Below are 16553 nucleotides of genomic sequence, written 5' to 3'. Positions count from 1 at the left end.
AGCTGATGCAATGAGGGCTAGAGAAATACAGTATAAATCCAAGCATCAAATGATTTAAATGTTTTTGTTTGTGCCTAAAACTTACCAATTCTCGTTCGGCTAAACCACCAGCTAAATACATACCGTTCAGTTAATGAGTAAAGGAATTACATGATGTTTCATTGGACCCCAATAAAACAGTTTTTATCCTCCGGCCAGCAATTTTTGAGACTCGCTGTGTTTTTTTCAGTTGATGAGACGTACCGACCAAAAATCAAATTCTGCTGCCGATGCCCATCATTTGCCGTCCAATTTGTCCTTAATTCTTCCATACTGTCCTGCATTCATCATTCATCGATACTCTAATAAGCGCACATCGTAAAATCGCTCTATCGTAAAATTGGTGAATTTGTTTTTAATGTCGGTTTGATTTTCCAAAGCAGTTTAAATTTTTCTTCATGTTAGTGATATCCATGATTTAAAATAAAATTTTACCAAGATAATTTGTATGAATGGATATGTATTTGTAACTTAAAGGAAATCGATGGATTTGCCGGGACGGCAATATTTTCATGTGCCTTTCTTTACGGCGCACACTACGATCTTCTGTATATGGCACGTTTGTTTTTACCTCTAAACTAATGTAGAGTACCTAAAAAAACTGGAAAAATTAGGAAATATTGTTTTTACAGTTGAGTAGACACCTTGTTCCACTAAAATTCAGAATTTATAAGTGAAATTTTCGAATTTTCACGGAAAATGTTCAGTATTTCAACAAAAAAAAATTCCGGAAGGATTTTGGATTTCTACGGATGGTTCTTTGTATCGGCCATAAGAAATTCTTCGACATTTCAACCAGTTATTCTCAAGGAAATCATTGGTATTTTCACGAAAAAAATCCCCGGAGTTCCAACGTGATGATGTGGGGATCATTCACGGAAAATTCTGCGGACTTCTTCAAATTTGAATCGGCGTGGAAAAATATAGATCAGCGGCGTGACAAAATTTTATACACGGTGCGCCGATGCAAAAATGCCGCCGGCGGCGACGTGCCAAAAACTGTCGGCGGCGGCGCGCACCTCTACTTAGGTGTTATAATTTTCTGATAAATGTTATCATCGGGTACCATTTGGCAAGAATGTTTCTTTGAATGAATGGTGTAGTCTTCTCTAAGTTCCGCTTGTGTCGATTGTCTTTTTCGCTTTGACATCCTTTTGACAAGTAGGATTTTTTTTATCCAACGACCTTTTTAACCACTTGTTTTTCGAATATGATTTTTCTTTGTCGTGTCATTTCGAGAGTTTGTGTGAAAAGCTCGTGTTGTTTTGGCAATAGTGGTGAACGCTATAACTCACTGGAAAAATCACTTTTTAACAGCCGATTGCTTTAGTACCTGTCCTTTTGTACTGATGCTGGGTGGGAATTGAAGTTACTGCTCCTGGACTTCATCTCACAAGAGACTTCTTACAATAGTATTTTTTTTCAAAATCCTCAACGCGGTTTTCAGCATAACATTCTGTATTAAATTCTTCAAGACCTGAACAAGGATCATAGTTCTTCATCGTAAATGGTGTCGTCTAATTGCAAATCGCTGTTTTAGGATGTTTCTGCATACATTTTTGCATATAAACTTCCAACGAGTTAAGCATCGCCTAAACGTTGACCGATATGGCTGCGCGTTGGTCAGGGTTGCACAGATGATTTGACGATAATCTTGATATTAGGATATAAATCTTGGGATATCAAGGACTCTGAGAAGTCGAAAAATTGACTTCAAATATCTGTTCAAATAACAAAGTACAGTGAACAATAATGAGATTGACTTGTAGATTTTAAGAAGTGTCTTCCAATATCGCAATTTGAGATTTCATACGAAAATTGCAGGAATCAGGACTGGGACTCATTATTTTCAGAAATATTAGTCTCAGAATCTCATTAATATAAAAATGGAATTTGAAAACTCCACTGTTTAGAAAGATTTGCTAGATCGAACAGAAAATCGCCCTACTATCTCCGGCCTGCTAATAACGCATACCTGCCATGCATGGCAATTTATTTTGAGTCACTCATTTTATTTTGTCTTCTAATACTTAACACGCTATTTTCAAGCCAATTATGATAGCAAAGACTAACGAATGGTATATTTGATAATGACGCCTTTTCCAAGTGCACTATTCCAATTATGACCATTTGGCCAATTGATAAATATTGCGGTTTTTCGGCAAAGCTCCCCCGAGAGTGGGTTGAAACTGTCGATAGCACCATCCCTCATTTAACCACCCACTCACTTGCACTCACCAAAATGACTACACACCAAAACCCGGCTATGGGATGCCCACCCTCAGCAGCAAATTTTTGAAAACAATTTATCACTCCAGACTGATCCCCCGCACTTGGGTAGAACGGCGGAACGACGGGAACCGAAACCGTAACTCAGTGGATCGGTCGACGTTGGCTGGTGTTGGTGTTTACAACTGTTGTTGTTCCGCGGACTGCCGAGAGTGTGTGGGCAGGGTAGAGGTGACCCGTGGCGAGCAGCGTGAAAACTCTGCCTTTTACTACGATTCACCAATACATGTCACGCTGTGGAAAAGGTGGAAAATGAGATTAAACGTCAGAACTTTTTTTTTGTGAACTTCGCCGAATGCTAGGAGGTTGCATGCTCTGGCAAGTGCAGTGAGAGAACATCACCGTCCAAGTCGGGACCAATAGTGATACCAACACAGGCGCACTTGATAATCAGGACGGCAGCAGGGGATGGTGAACCGCTTGACAGACGGTGCGGCGGTGGTGCACTCATACAAACAACACAGGAGGATGTGGAAAGCTGTCTGGACTGTAGTCCTATTATTGGCGAAAAGTTTGGCTCTTGCGGGGTGGTGGATTTGCTCTTATGTTGGTTTGAATGGGTAGGGAAGTGATGCCGAGGAGTCGAATTATTTCTATGAGTAGCTTATTCCACAGCTCAACGGTAGTATTTGGTCAAGGGTGTAGGATCCTTTTTGAAATCGGAATACAATTACATTCGATCTTGAAATTTGAAACGTGTAATAGTTTCTTGGTTAAGCCTATTTCGTTAAACTACAGCAGATATTAACTGTCTCTGAAATATGGACAAAAACAATAATAATCAAATACAACGGAATCATTTTTTTCTGTTTGTGGTCAAAATATGTCTTCTTCTTCTTCTTATTGGCATTACATCTCCACACTACTGGGACAGAGCCGCCTCGCAGCTTAGTGTTCATTAAGCACTTCCACAGTTATTAACTGCGAGGTTTCTAAGCCAGGTTACCATTTTTGAATTCGTACATCATGAGGCTAACACTATGATACTTTTATGCTCAGGGAAGTCGAGACAATTTCCAATCCGAAAATTGCCTAGACCGGCATCGGGAATCGAACCCAGCCACCCTCAGCATGGTCTTGCTCAGTAGCCGCGCGTCTTACCGCATGGGTAAGGAGGGCCCAAAATATGTCCAAATCATTTATATTAAAGATCGAAATTTGTTTATGACATTTGGTTTTTGAAAAAATATGTTCTAGTTTGTTAAGAAGTCTTTCGTCTTCTTATGAGACGTTTTATTTTAATCAAATGCTTCTAAAATATATGATTAGGGCTTAAAAGCCAAACGTAAACAAAGCTTTGTTTCGACGATTCTGAGTCCATGATGGCTCGTTCAGGCTAGCAACCCTATAACCAGAGACCGACGGAGTGAAAAACTGTCGAAATGGCAATATATGAAAAGGTATGAAATCGTGAAAAACATACTCACATCACTTGATTTTTTTTGCTTGCTTCTTAAGAATGAACAAAATAAATAAATCGAATATGAATCGCTTTTGACGGTTCGATTGGAAACTAGATAGCCTCTTCGTCGACCTCTTATTCTAGTATTTCTAGTTCAGGCGAACCAAGGTCAATCAATTAACAATCAGAAAAATGAGGGCTTCCGCTACATGCTCGTCCTAGTAGTATGCCCAAATGATGAAAAAATGACTCAAAATCAGTGAGAGAAGGTTTAGGTAAATGGCCAAAGGTAAATGGATTGTAAGCCGTAATCACGGTTTACGCGAGAATTTGGGTATTGTCGGAAGAAGGAAGATATTGGTACTATTTTCGTTACCGAATCACATTCTTAGTCATCACCTACAATCAGCCGGAATCATCAACATTTTATAAAATACTATTTATCGCTTATGATTCAGTATTTAAAACCGCAACACTGCCAGCTCAGTATGCCTCAACCATAAACTCCAAAAAGCAGCATGCTATCCGCCGCTCGTAAGGGGTGGATTTTATTGATTTTACGGCAGAAGCGTTTCCCACCCTCCGTTCGGCGACTTCCTTCCCGGTCCGGTCGGACGGTTCCACACCATGGTGGAAAATCATTCCCTTAACTTACGGCCGATTTCCTGAGAGGGAGAGCCGCTAGCAGCAGTCCTAGCAGCAGTGCATCGCTGGTGCCGTGTGCGCACGTGTCTGTGTGAGTGAGCCTTAACATTGCCACCCCACACGGTACGCGAATTTCCTGCCAGTCAGCCGAACCAGCCAGCCAGCGAGAGCGAGGAGAGCCTGCAAAGGAAAAAGTTCTTGTATTAGCTGGATGTGTGCTGCAAACTTTGGTCGCAAGATCCGTTGTTTGTTGGACCTTTTCCGATATTTCCAGGTGAAATCCGGATCGATCCGGCTTGAACCGTAGTGCAATCGGTGCGCGGTACTTTCGCGGATGTGTCTTTGGTGAAGATTTCTCCAATCGCCGAAGGGTTCCCGAAGAAAATTGTGATTTTTCGTGCAGCAGTGATTGGCGGAGCACTTTGTGCAAAGTTCGCAAGGATCGGACCAGACTTGGCTAAATCCTATTGACGGAAAGCAGTAGCCAGTTCCTGTCTACGGCCTATGTGGAGGACTCAAACGTTGTGGATTAATAATCATCGATCAAGTGAAAAGTAAGCTGAAAATGGATTAAATCATGTGTGTGGTTCAGGTAGGACTTGTCGATTGAGGATGGCCTGGCTAATCAGCAGAAAATGGGCGCAGCATGTCCTCATTTTCCTTATCACCGAAAATCTGCCCGAAATGTGATGGGTTTCCATATTTTATGTGTTTAAGGAAGCTGGTTTCTTCAATTACTTTCAAATTATGTCATCAGATAATCTGCAAGTATAAGTTTTCTGTGAAAATATCCAGAATTTCCACCAATTTTCCGACTGCTGAGAGAAAACAAACATGGCCGCCATTTGGCAGGTTCTCATGTACCGAAAATTCCGATAAAGTCAGAGCTCCACGGGTGGGCTGGTGTGCGGGAGTGTGGACTAAGTGGGGAGCCTTCGTGGAGCATATAATGGTGTGGAGCACAGTGAAGGTGATTCTAGCTTCGGAAGGTGGTGGTGGTGGTATTTTGGAGACGGGCATAGAAAGTACCAAGAAAGCCTCGCGGGAAGAAACTGAGCTAAGTCTCGTCGTCGGTCGTCATGATGGTTTCTTCGTCTTCTTCCGCAGTTTTTCATATCGCGGAAGGGAAAGCGCTACCCAGACAAAAAATGCGTTTACCTAACGAGGAAGTGAGCTGTTCAGTCCTCCTACGCGATGATAACAATCTCAGCTACTAGGCATCAAGGATGGTGCGTTCCATCACCCACTCGAAGAGACCTTGCACGGTCGTAAAAAAGTGCATTTTCTTTTGCCCCTTTCATTCATGCCTGGGCAGGAAAAAAATATACTGCTAGCACATATCGCGTGCAGTTTGAATTATGCTGATTCCGACATATTCCATCGCTGCCACATGCACTTTGCACGTACACGCGCGTCAGACAGTCGGAACGAAAGTCCTGCTTTTTTAATGACTCCGAACCCTTCGCTCTGCCCTTTTTCTAATAACGATTTTCCAAAGTTCTGCACTCCAAGTACTGGGCAAAAACATTGTGCATTACCGGGATATTGGCAACGTTCGTGTTCCCTGTGTGTATGTGGAATTTGTGGCGTTCGGAATTGCTGTACGCTCTAATTGTTTCAAAGTAAAAAAGGAATTCCTCGCTTTCGTGATCATGTGTTCCAATTTTTATTAGAAATTTTTGATTGGCATAATATTGAAGGCATTTAAGCTTCCATGTAGTTATTAATATTTATTGAGGGTTGGAAAGGTAGCAACTTTATAAGTAGGATAACTGTTTCGGTTGTCAATGTTATTCATAACTCTCATATTCATTAGTTTTGTTTATAGTTTTTGGCTTTCTCGTAAACTAAGTGTAAGTAAAAACTTAGAAGAAGACTAAGATAAGGATATGCATTAGTATTTGATCGAATTCTATTGTCATTGATATTGAGAAAATTGACATAGAACCAAATTTTTTTCTGATCAGTACTCAAAATGAACAGTTTGGAAAAAGAACCTAGACTAAATCTCCATATGTTCTCATTCATACCCCAAGCAATAAACTTTGGGAGTACTCCCGCTGGTCTCACGAACCGGTTGTTAACTTTTCAACGTCCAAAGTAAGCACATTGGCCAATACAGTTGTTTTACGAAGTTGAAAATAAATTCTCAGGTCGTCTTTTTGCCTGTTTTGTTCAACAGAGTAGTGCCAAAGGGCTATCATTTCTCTTCAATGATTTTACTTTATAGGAAGCTCGGGGACCCATAATGTTTTAAACCAATCGACTCAGGTCGATGAACGGTGAGATGTGACATTATAATGTATATAACATATAAAAAGTTACAATCATTTTGTGAACTAAGCATTGAACGATTTGCAATTAGTTTCATTTGATGGGGATCCAGTTTGTTGTGTTCGTAGTCAAAATACAAAACTGAATTATGTAGAATAATAAACGGCAAACGATAAAAATGAAGGCATAATATTTGTTTATTTGTTCATCAAATAGTCAATGATCGTCTCCATGAATATAATTTATTCTAAATCTAACTGGTGACGTCCAGATGTAAGGAAGACTGTCGGAACACGTTATCAGAAACGTTGTAAAGGCACTACTCAATGGCATTCGGTTATAGTAAAAATCGCATAGGGAAGAAAAAAGGGAGCTGGGGCATATCGAGTTCTTGGACAAGGAATGATTCCGCTACTGAAACTTCTTGAGCAGTACGGAGCTGGCAAGCAGCGCAAAGAAGGAGAGAAGATGCAGGAGCCGTCATGCTTATTTGCGGAAAAATATTCCTTACAATTATTTCGCAAGGAAAAATGAAATTTCTCCCATACTTGATCAACTGTCAAATTTTGATTAGGGAATTTGATCAAATTTTGCTGAACTGGAGCACCACATCATCATTGCCTGCTTATTAAGAAGGGCACTGTATGCTTAAGAAATGAGGTGAATGAAAATCTGCTTCAAGGTAAGTGAAACTGTCCAGAATCCTAAAATTTTCCTCGCGTTTTCAGAGGCACTATTCTCAACAAAGAAGCAATGAATAACTATCATCTTTTTATTTTAGCTTAGCTGCGTCGCAGCAATCGTAGAGTAAAAAGATGATAGATGTTCAGTGCTTCAGTAGTGGTGCACTTGAAAACGCGAGGAGTATCAACATTGGATTCCGGAAAGTTCGTCCTTAATTATTGAAGAAAATTTGACTTAAATATGGGTGAAATTTTACTATTTGTTGCGGAATAATGGAAAAGAATATTTTTCTACAGGGAAAAGTGACAGTTCCATTTAGTTTAGCGCTACAAAATTTTCTCTAAATACACTAGAAAAGATCCAAAATGATCAAAAAAAATTCATAAAAGGAATATTTTTTTAACCTGGCATAGTAGGTACTTAAGAAGAGCATATTACGCTTTAGTACGTGTCCGCTCGGGGCCTACCTTCGATGATCGCGAGAATGGTCCACACTCGCGGCTAGGCTCCAACAGCCGACTTTAACAATTTTGTACACAAACCGATTTGCTAGTACAATTCCCACGGATTTTCCAGGAACAGAACGACCACCCAGCACTACTAGAAAATACTGCACCTCCAGATGAATAATCGGTTAATATCTACCCCAGGACAACGCACGATATCGGGTTTTTTCTGACCGAAATGAATTAAAATAGGTTCTGCACTTAAACTATTATATTCACCTATTCTTAGCTAACGTATAAGGTTGATATAGGATAACTGCGCACTTCGTTTGGTTGGAGTGGACTGCCAGCGATATCATCATCAGATTTAGCCAACCATCCACCTTTCTCTGATGATCGATATCGGTGACGTCATATCTCTGAGATACAGGCCCGGCAGTTCGAGAGTGATTCTCCAGATGATCACTATTCTGTTGCTGCTACCACATCCATGCCCTGTAGATAGGTATCCTGATCGTCGTCAGAGCACAAGCAGAGCAGCAGCAATAATAATGAGTATGGTGTTGTTCGGCTGTGTTTTCACCATCCGCCGAAATATAGAGAGCAACAACGATAGCGTATTGTTCGCCTATCCATCCGTTCATCCATCGCAGTTGTGATCAGAGCGTGCATTACGTAATTTTGAAATTGCTGGTCCAACCAGCAGCAGAGTTGTTCAGTGACGTGCGTGGGGGGTTAAATCCCAAACAGTACGACTTTAGTGACTTTTGAGAACAGCTGATCGCACTGGTTTTAGCATTCGTAAACAAGAATTGGACCACGAGATGATCCAGCCATACGAACTGAAAATCTCGGTAATTAGTAATAGTACACCCAAAAAACAAATCTGACAATTATTGTATAAAATCTGGGCATATACAATTCTGTAAGCTTTTTATACAAATATTGTATTAAAATAATACAAATCTGTATAAATTCAATACAATAATTGTATTAAAATCTTCCGAAATTGTATATGCCCAATTCTTATACAGTTTTTGTAAGGTTCTTATGCAGAACTGTATTAAAATCTGCCATCCGCTATAGTAATAGTAATAAATGAATTGGACCATGAAGGTGTTTGTTAAGGTTCACGAGCTGTTGCAGCGCACCGCGAGTCGTTGATATTGCTGTATAATTCGATATTGAATAGCAGACATGAAAGACCACCACCTTGCCGTAACCCTCTGCGCGTTCCGAAGGGACTCGAGAATGCCCCTGAAACTCAATTTACGCACATCACCTGATTTATCGTCCTTTTGGCCAACCTTATCAGTTTATCCGGAAATCTGTATTCGTGCATTAGCTGTCATAGCTGGTCCCTATCGATTGTATCATATGCGACTTTGAAGTCGATAAATAGATAACGTGTGGGCATGTTATATTCGTGACATTTCTGCAATACCTGACATACACCTGGTCTGTGGTAGAGCGTTCACCCATAACTCTTGCGATTGGTGGTAGTCGACGGCATAACATTTTAAAGAATACCTTGTAAGCGGCGTTCAGCAATGTGATTGCACGGTAGTTGCTACAATCCAGCTTATTGCCCTTTTTGTAGATGGTACACAGGACACCTTCCATCCACTCCTGCGGCAGAATCTCATCTTCCCAAACCTTGGCAATCACCCAGTGCAGCACTCTATCCAGTGCCTCACCACCGTATTCATATAGCTCTCCTGGAAGTTGGTCAATTCCAGGGGCTTTGTTGTTTTTCAGCCGGCCAGTGGAGATTCGGAGCCGGAAGTCGTATGTACTACGCGCGTGCTCCCAGGTTCATTACCATACCGCCACCGTTGTCTGCCACATCGCCATTCGTAGTGCTGCCGCCACCTTTGGATCACCTCACGCTCGTTCGTGAGATGGTTCCGGTTTATGTCCTTACACATATCGAACTGTGGCACGTGGCCTTTACGTGAACGGTTTAACCTCTCATAGAACTTTCGTGCCTTGTTAGCGCGGTACAGTTGCTCCGTCTCTTCACGGTCTCGATCTTCCTGTGGAACTTTTTCCTCCGAAAAATCAAGTTTTGTCTGTCCGCGTCCGTTTGTATCGTGCCTCGTTCGCCCTCGTGCGGTGTTGCAGCAATCTCGCCCATGCTGCATTCTTCGCCTCAACTAACTGATCACATTAGCCGTCATACCAGTCGGATTAAATATCTCTCCAGCCATCTTCAAGAGAAGCTGCGCCTAGCTGCTCTTCCTTTAGGAGTACCTCTTCTAGCTGCTGCGCGTAGTCTTGGGCTAGTCTACCGTCTTGTAGCCGCTCAATGTTTAGCCGCTTCGGACGACTCCAACGCGTGTTGTTCGTGATGTCGGAGAAAAATTTACCGTCGATTAGAACGTGGTCGATTTGGTTTTCCTTTTCTTGATAAGGTGATTTCCATGTGGCCTTGTGGATATTCTTGCGGGGAAAGAAAGTGCTTCGGACTACCGTTCCGCGGGTGACTGCAAATTTTATGCATCGTTGACCGTTGTCGTTCGATACGGTATGCAGACTATCTGATCCGATGACCGGTCTATACATTTCCTCCCTGCCTACCTGAGCGTTAATGTCGCCGATGACGATTTTGACGTCCCGCAGTGGGCATCCATCATATGTCTGCTCCAGATGTACATAGAACGCTTCTTTCTGGTCGTCTGGTCTGGTCTGGTCTGAACGTTGATGATGCTATAGTTGAAGAAACGGCCTTTTATCCTCAGCTTGCATATCTTTGCGTTGATTGGCTGCCACCCATTCACACGTTGGCGCATCTTGCTCAGCACTATGAAGCCGGTTCCCAGCTTGCTGGTGGTGCCACAGCTTCGGTAGAAGGTAGCCGCTCGATGCCCGCTTTTCCACACTTTTTGTCCTGTCTAGCAGATTTCCTGCAGCGCCACGACGTGAAAGTTGCGGGGATGTAGATTATCCTATCGTAACCTGCGAAGCCTAGCGACTTGCAGTTCCATGTTCCAAGCTTCTAATCGCTATCCTTCATTCGTCGCCTAGGTCGTTGCCGTCCACACCTAACACCAGGACTTGGGCTTGCGCACGGTCGGTTTGGCGGAGCTTGAATGCGGATACATGCAGATTTTTATAGAAGTTTAACAGAGCCACCACATCCTAGGCAGGCACCACAACTCGCAGATGGCCTGGCGAGAGATCATCAGGCCCTTGGACATAGTTCCTGCTGCCCCCAATGTTTATTTTTATGAGAGTTTTAAATGTTTACCAAACTGGTTACTTGATTATTCGTTTGGTAAACTATTTAAAGCATATTGTATTTTTGGAGCCAAAGCTAAAAGTCCATCATTGGAGAATAAACAAAAGTGTCAACTATGGTGAATACAACTTGGATCTAGCGTTTATATCTTTACCCTGATTTTATTACTGATCAATCTGCAGTTTGTTTGATGAATATGATACCTATTTGAACGTATTTTAGAGATTTAGCGCAATTCAAGTATCGAGCTTGTGCCCATACAGAAATCAAGAAGTCTATTTCTCGATCTTTGAACCAAAATAAAGCATCGGGGCTAAACCAGAATATCTTTTGAAGAGCTATTGGTTTTCGATCTCTGAAGGCATAAATCTAAAATCAACTGGCGTTGAAGAAAGGTCCTTTCTCGTCCAGGACATGGAATTGAAACTTGGTGAGAGAATTCCATTATATATATTTACCAAATTATATTGAAACTATATGATTATATACAAAAAAATACCATCAGGGCACCCGATTGAAGCGATTTGGATAAGAAGAGTGGAATCGCCAACTTCCTATTGTTAACATCTCGTAGATAAAGGGCGGTCTCTTCTCCCCATCTATTGGGTCAATCTGGGAAACGAGGGCTAGATTATAATATTGTATGTACGAACTTTCTTCTGGAAAGAGATTCTCTATTCATCGCGTGGATTCGCATAAGTGTCTCTGCTTATGGAACCACCCCACCCATTTTTGGCCCTTCATACAGGAATCTGATGAAATACAAACAGTAGTATTATCATGATCAAATCGTTTGTCAGATATGGCCAGTGCTATCGGCAGGTGCCTTGCTACAATAGATGGTATCATCATCATCATCAATTCAGGTATCGAGCTTTTTAAACAGGAAGTATGAATCACATTTGCAGTTGATGCAACGAACAGATTTATTTATTATTTTGTACATTAGAGTGTTGCGCTGTTGCGCAGTTGTATGGAAAGACTTCATCCAATCAAGTGAGTGAGATCAAGGTTTTTCTCAATCATTTTGGTACCATAATCAAGTGTGTAAAATATGGGCACGAATGGTTTGAACATATGCAAGAAATCAATGTTTCTGCCAGCACTACCGGACAACCTATGATTGTTAGAAGGCAAAACCAATCTTCCGTCTTCCGTCATTTTTGGAAGATGATTCCCCATAAGATCAATAATTTCGAAATAACACTCATTTAAATTATTGGTCCACGTAGTTCGGCAGTGCTGGCAGAATGTTTATTGAAGCTGTAGAAGGATATGGTGTTCTGATCACAGTCCGTAGAAGCATCGAATAATTATACGTGCGTGAAGAACTTAAATATTTAAAAATTCACATAAATGAAAATAAAAAGATTACAACGAAAGCGTGATGTGATGAATCTTTCTACATAGTGGGTGATCTGATCGTACGTCACTGTTATTAAAATTGCTTTAAAGTGAATAAGTCCGGATGAGGAAACAGCTAAAAGTGGCTTCTGTCAATCGATAAAGCATTGCGGAAATCAAAGTAACATAGTTCGTCTTTGCTGCTGGATAAAAATCTCATTGCTTTTTTCCAGAGCAGGCGCAATTACTGGCAATGGGCTTTACACAGGCATACACTTTTTAGATGCCAGCCGATCATAATATTGTTATGGCGATGGATGGCTCGATTTAGAAGCTTGCACCGGTCCAGAAATAGTCGTCGGCGGCAGCGTTTTCGGCTGTCATAATGGTTCATTTTGACCGGGGCTTTGGCATTTGACTACCGGACATTTTTCAAAGATTTTTATAGGATTTCATTTTCTGGAATTTGTGGAAATTGATAAAATATATCCCCGATTTTGGGAAGTTCTTTGTATTTTTTACGAGAAACGAATGGACATTCAGTCGAAATCAGATCTTAGAATGAAGAATCTTCGTCCATTTCGTCGAATGACGCTTTCGGTCGAAAGCGGATTTTCGAATTAAATATTTTGTTATATTTAGTCTAATGACGTTCCGTCGAATGGCTTTTTAAAAGAAAAGAACTTTAGTTAATGACAATTAAAAAATAAATGATTTTTAATGGTATTTTTAAAAATCAATAATTATTGCTCCAATATTGTCCAAAGAATGATGGGTTCATAAAAAGAATAAATAATACAAAAACGGTGAACATTTCGAGAATAGTTCCGACTGGATATTGACTTTGGCGAACCTCTCTAACCGACTACGATGAATCTATTCCACCTGGTAAAAAAATTCAGTCGGATGATGTTTCGTCATTAGACATGACGTCGATTAGATTAGGTCATATCACATTATCACCATTTGGTTAGAATTAAATTTTTGGCCAAAAATTAACGAATTCTGAACTAATTATTGTATAAATATTGAGTGAAAGAAAGAGTTTGAATGAAAAGAATAAGAAAATCATTTCCATTCAACCAAATGTTCCTTCGATTGAACGTCCTTACGACGAAATGTCATTTGACCAAATGTCATTAGACTCAATGTTCCAAAGCCGACTACGATGTATTGGCAAAACAACATTAATATCATTGTTTTTTTTATCATGTGCCGAAAAATAGAATAGAGGGTATTTCACCATCAGTCGCTAATATTTGGCTATTTCTGTAGGTTTCAATTTTTTCTATATTTCACCAGGGTCTCCACAAGTTTCTGTTAGCTCAGATGAAAAATTCTCATTGGCATCCATATTCATTTCTACCACTGCTCATTGAACTTCCTCACGACCACTGAATTCCTCTTATCAGTTTATCCATGTATCTTGTTGATTATTTATTCAAATTTAACCAAAAATCTATTGACGAATTATCCTTTTAACTAATTACCTAATACCGACTGAACATTTTCAGCACTCGACTAAATTTCCATTCGACTGATTGTGCTTTCGAATAAATGTTAATTCGACCAAATGTCTATTCGACTAAATATCCAGTCGACTAAATGTCTATTTGAATAAATTTCCATTCGACTAAATTCCCTTCGACCAAATGTATTTTCGATTCGACTAAATGCCATTCGACGAACTGTCCCAAACCCTTCTTCGGAAAATTCTTCGGATCCCCTTCGAGAAATTCTACGGAATTTCTTCGGGAAATCCTGAAAAGTTCTTTGGAAATATTTTCTGAATGCCTTCACCTGTTATAAAACGAGTTTAGTACTGTTTCTTTCAATTCCACCACGTTGTAATATTTACAAATACGTATTTCGACCTCAACTATAAGGCCGTCTTCAGAGTCTCGTACTTGACTGGACGGCAGCGGTGTCATAATTTTGAAGACGTGTTCAACGTCACCACGAACGACATTTTAGCCAGGGTGGCGGCGTGTGTCGGCGGGTCGTTTTTTTTATTGTTTGTTTATTGCGAATACTTTCTAGACATTACCGAGAGAATATTTTGAATTCCGAATTTTTCACGGAAAATAGTATAAAATTTCCGTGGGAAATTTTTAGGGATTGCCAAGGAAAATTTTTCGTAATTTCCGAGATTTTTTTTTGTAATTTCTAAGAGAAATTATTTGAAAAATCCAAATGAAAATGTTCTAAATTTCCAAACTCTTTAGAATTTTCTGTATTGCACTTTGGTTAAATTTCAAAATGTATAAAAAAATTGTACCGAATATGGTCAATCTAATCTGAAAACTGGCCCGTCACTTCAAAAGGTTTGACCGAAAAAATCGGTTTGCAAAATGGCGAAAAATGTCGATCCACTCGACGAAATGATATTTTCGGTCGAATGGTTTTTTCTGCCTAAAGACCTTTTCAGCTGAATGATTTATTCGGAAAACAACTTTTTCGGCTATATGTCCATTTAGGCCAAATTACAATTTCATCCAAATGGTCCGTTCTGCCAAACGACAGTCTCGGCCAAACGGCATTTTCGACCAAATGATCAGCTCAGTCGAACTACACTTTCGGCAATATGCCCAGTTCGGTCAAGAGACAATTTCGGCCAAATGGCCCTTTCTGCCAAACGACCATTTCAGTCAAATGACTTTTTCGGGAAAATGCATTGTTCGGCCAATCGTTTGCCCAATTCGAGCCTAATAATTTATTCGGCCAAATGAAATATTCATCCGGGTAAGCTTTTCAAAATTTCAACGTGAAATTGTATGGATTTTTTATGGAAATTGTTTTTTTGTTTTTACGAAAAATTCTTTGGAGTTTCTATGGGACGATTTGGGGGTATCAATCGGAAAATTTGGTGGACTTCTTCAATTTTGAATCGGCGTGAAAAATTACAGATCAGCGGCGTCCAAGTGATGGCGTCCCTGGCGTGTAACTGTTTGTTGGCGGAAAAGATTTGCAGCTAGAGGTCGTCTTAGAACAAAATCGCATAAAGCTCCATAAGCTAAATTATTCAAGCTAGGGAAGTACCTGGTCGATTGCTCTAATAGAAATATCAAATTTGATTCAATTTGCGTGTGAAGAAAATCGAAGAATTTTTTTTTTCATGGAAAATAAGAAGAATTTCCTATAGAATTTTTCACTAATAGTACACGAAATGTCAGAAAAATATCTGGTGGAAATGTAGAAGAATTTTGCTTGGAAATTCTGAAGAAGGCTGCAATGCATTCACAATTAAACATGTTTTGTATTTAATAAAAAAAAAACGATATGCATTTCCTTTTCATTTTTTCATTTTCATCCACACATTTTCTAGAAAACTCTCCCCGTGGGGTCTCCCGTCTTGCCGCCGCGTCATTGTGATTCACCGGAGGAAACCCAGGACAGTGTGTCAGGTTGATTTCGTTTTTTTCCCTTGCATCACTCCATTCGCGCGCATTCATTCGCCTCACACCGCAACAGACACTCCCACACAGTGTCTAAATTTTGATTCGTATCGAAGTTGTACGTAAATCTATTTTGATTGTCCACTTGAAAAAAAATATAGAAAAATGATTGATGATATTTTTCAAAACTCCCTTTCCATGTTATCAACCAACTATCTATGAAAAATCTAATGAAACTTCCATACTAATCGAGATTTTGACACTGTGTCCAACGACTAACCTGGTCGAGCGTTGTTTGTTTTAATTTTAATGAAATTATGTTGCACTCGTGGGCCAGAGAACTTGAGCCTGATTGTCTTATATTGCACCGCTTCGGGCTCCAAGCTACGAGTGGCTATGCTTCTCTTAGAAGTTGTAGTCAGCTCTCCACTCCAGATAGCAGGTTGGAATTGAAGCAATTTCATGGGATTTGCTGCTGCCTCATTGCCCTGACCGCGCTTCGTATGTCCAACTCGTCGACGACGAAACCAGGAATCAACAGAGGTTAAGCTCGCAATATCCAGCATTGCATTTGAGGCCGCGTGATGGCACGGAAATCGTGTTTTGAGCAACACCGGCCGCTCTTGCTTGTCCTCCCCCAGACGGTGCAGCTGCGTCGAACCAGTGAACCGGGAAAATGCGGTCTCATTTCGGGGCGCTAGGGAAAGAAAGAACCCACTACCGACAGATTCGTCGACAGAGACGACCATCGTCAGACCAGGCGCGTTTCTCGTTCGTATGTGTGGTGCCGGTGA

The 16553-nt window shown here is 40.6% G+C and overlaps 1 protein-coding gene across 1 annotated transcript in view; it reads left to right on the top strand.

The window, feature by feature from the left end:
• Positions 1 to 4571: 4571 nt before the first annotated feature.
• The window catches only part of LOC134213333 (neural-cadherin-like), a 242853-nt gene continuing 230871 nt past the window's right edge, over positions 4572 to 16553 (top strand). Inside the window, 1 exon segment of the mRNA XM_062692317.1 lies at positions 4572 to 4929. The gene's annotated coding sequence lies outside the window, so the exon portion shown is untranslated.

The sequence above is a fragment of the Armigeres subalbatus genome, chromosome 2, assembly GCF_024139115.2.
Source record: "Armigeres subalbatus isolate Guangzhou_Male chromosome 2, GZ_Asu_2, whole genome shotgun sequence".
Taxonomy (NCBI): domain Eukaryota; kingdom Metazoa; phylum Arthropoda; class Insecta; order Diptera; family Culicidae; genus Armigeres; species Armigeres subalbatus.
The sequence above is the reverse complement of the archived record's forward strand: the minus strand, read 5'-3'. Positions and strand labels throughout refer to the sequence as shown.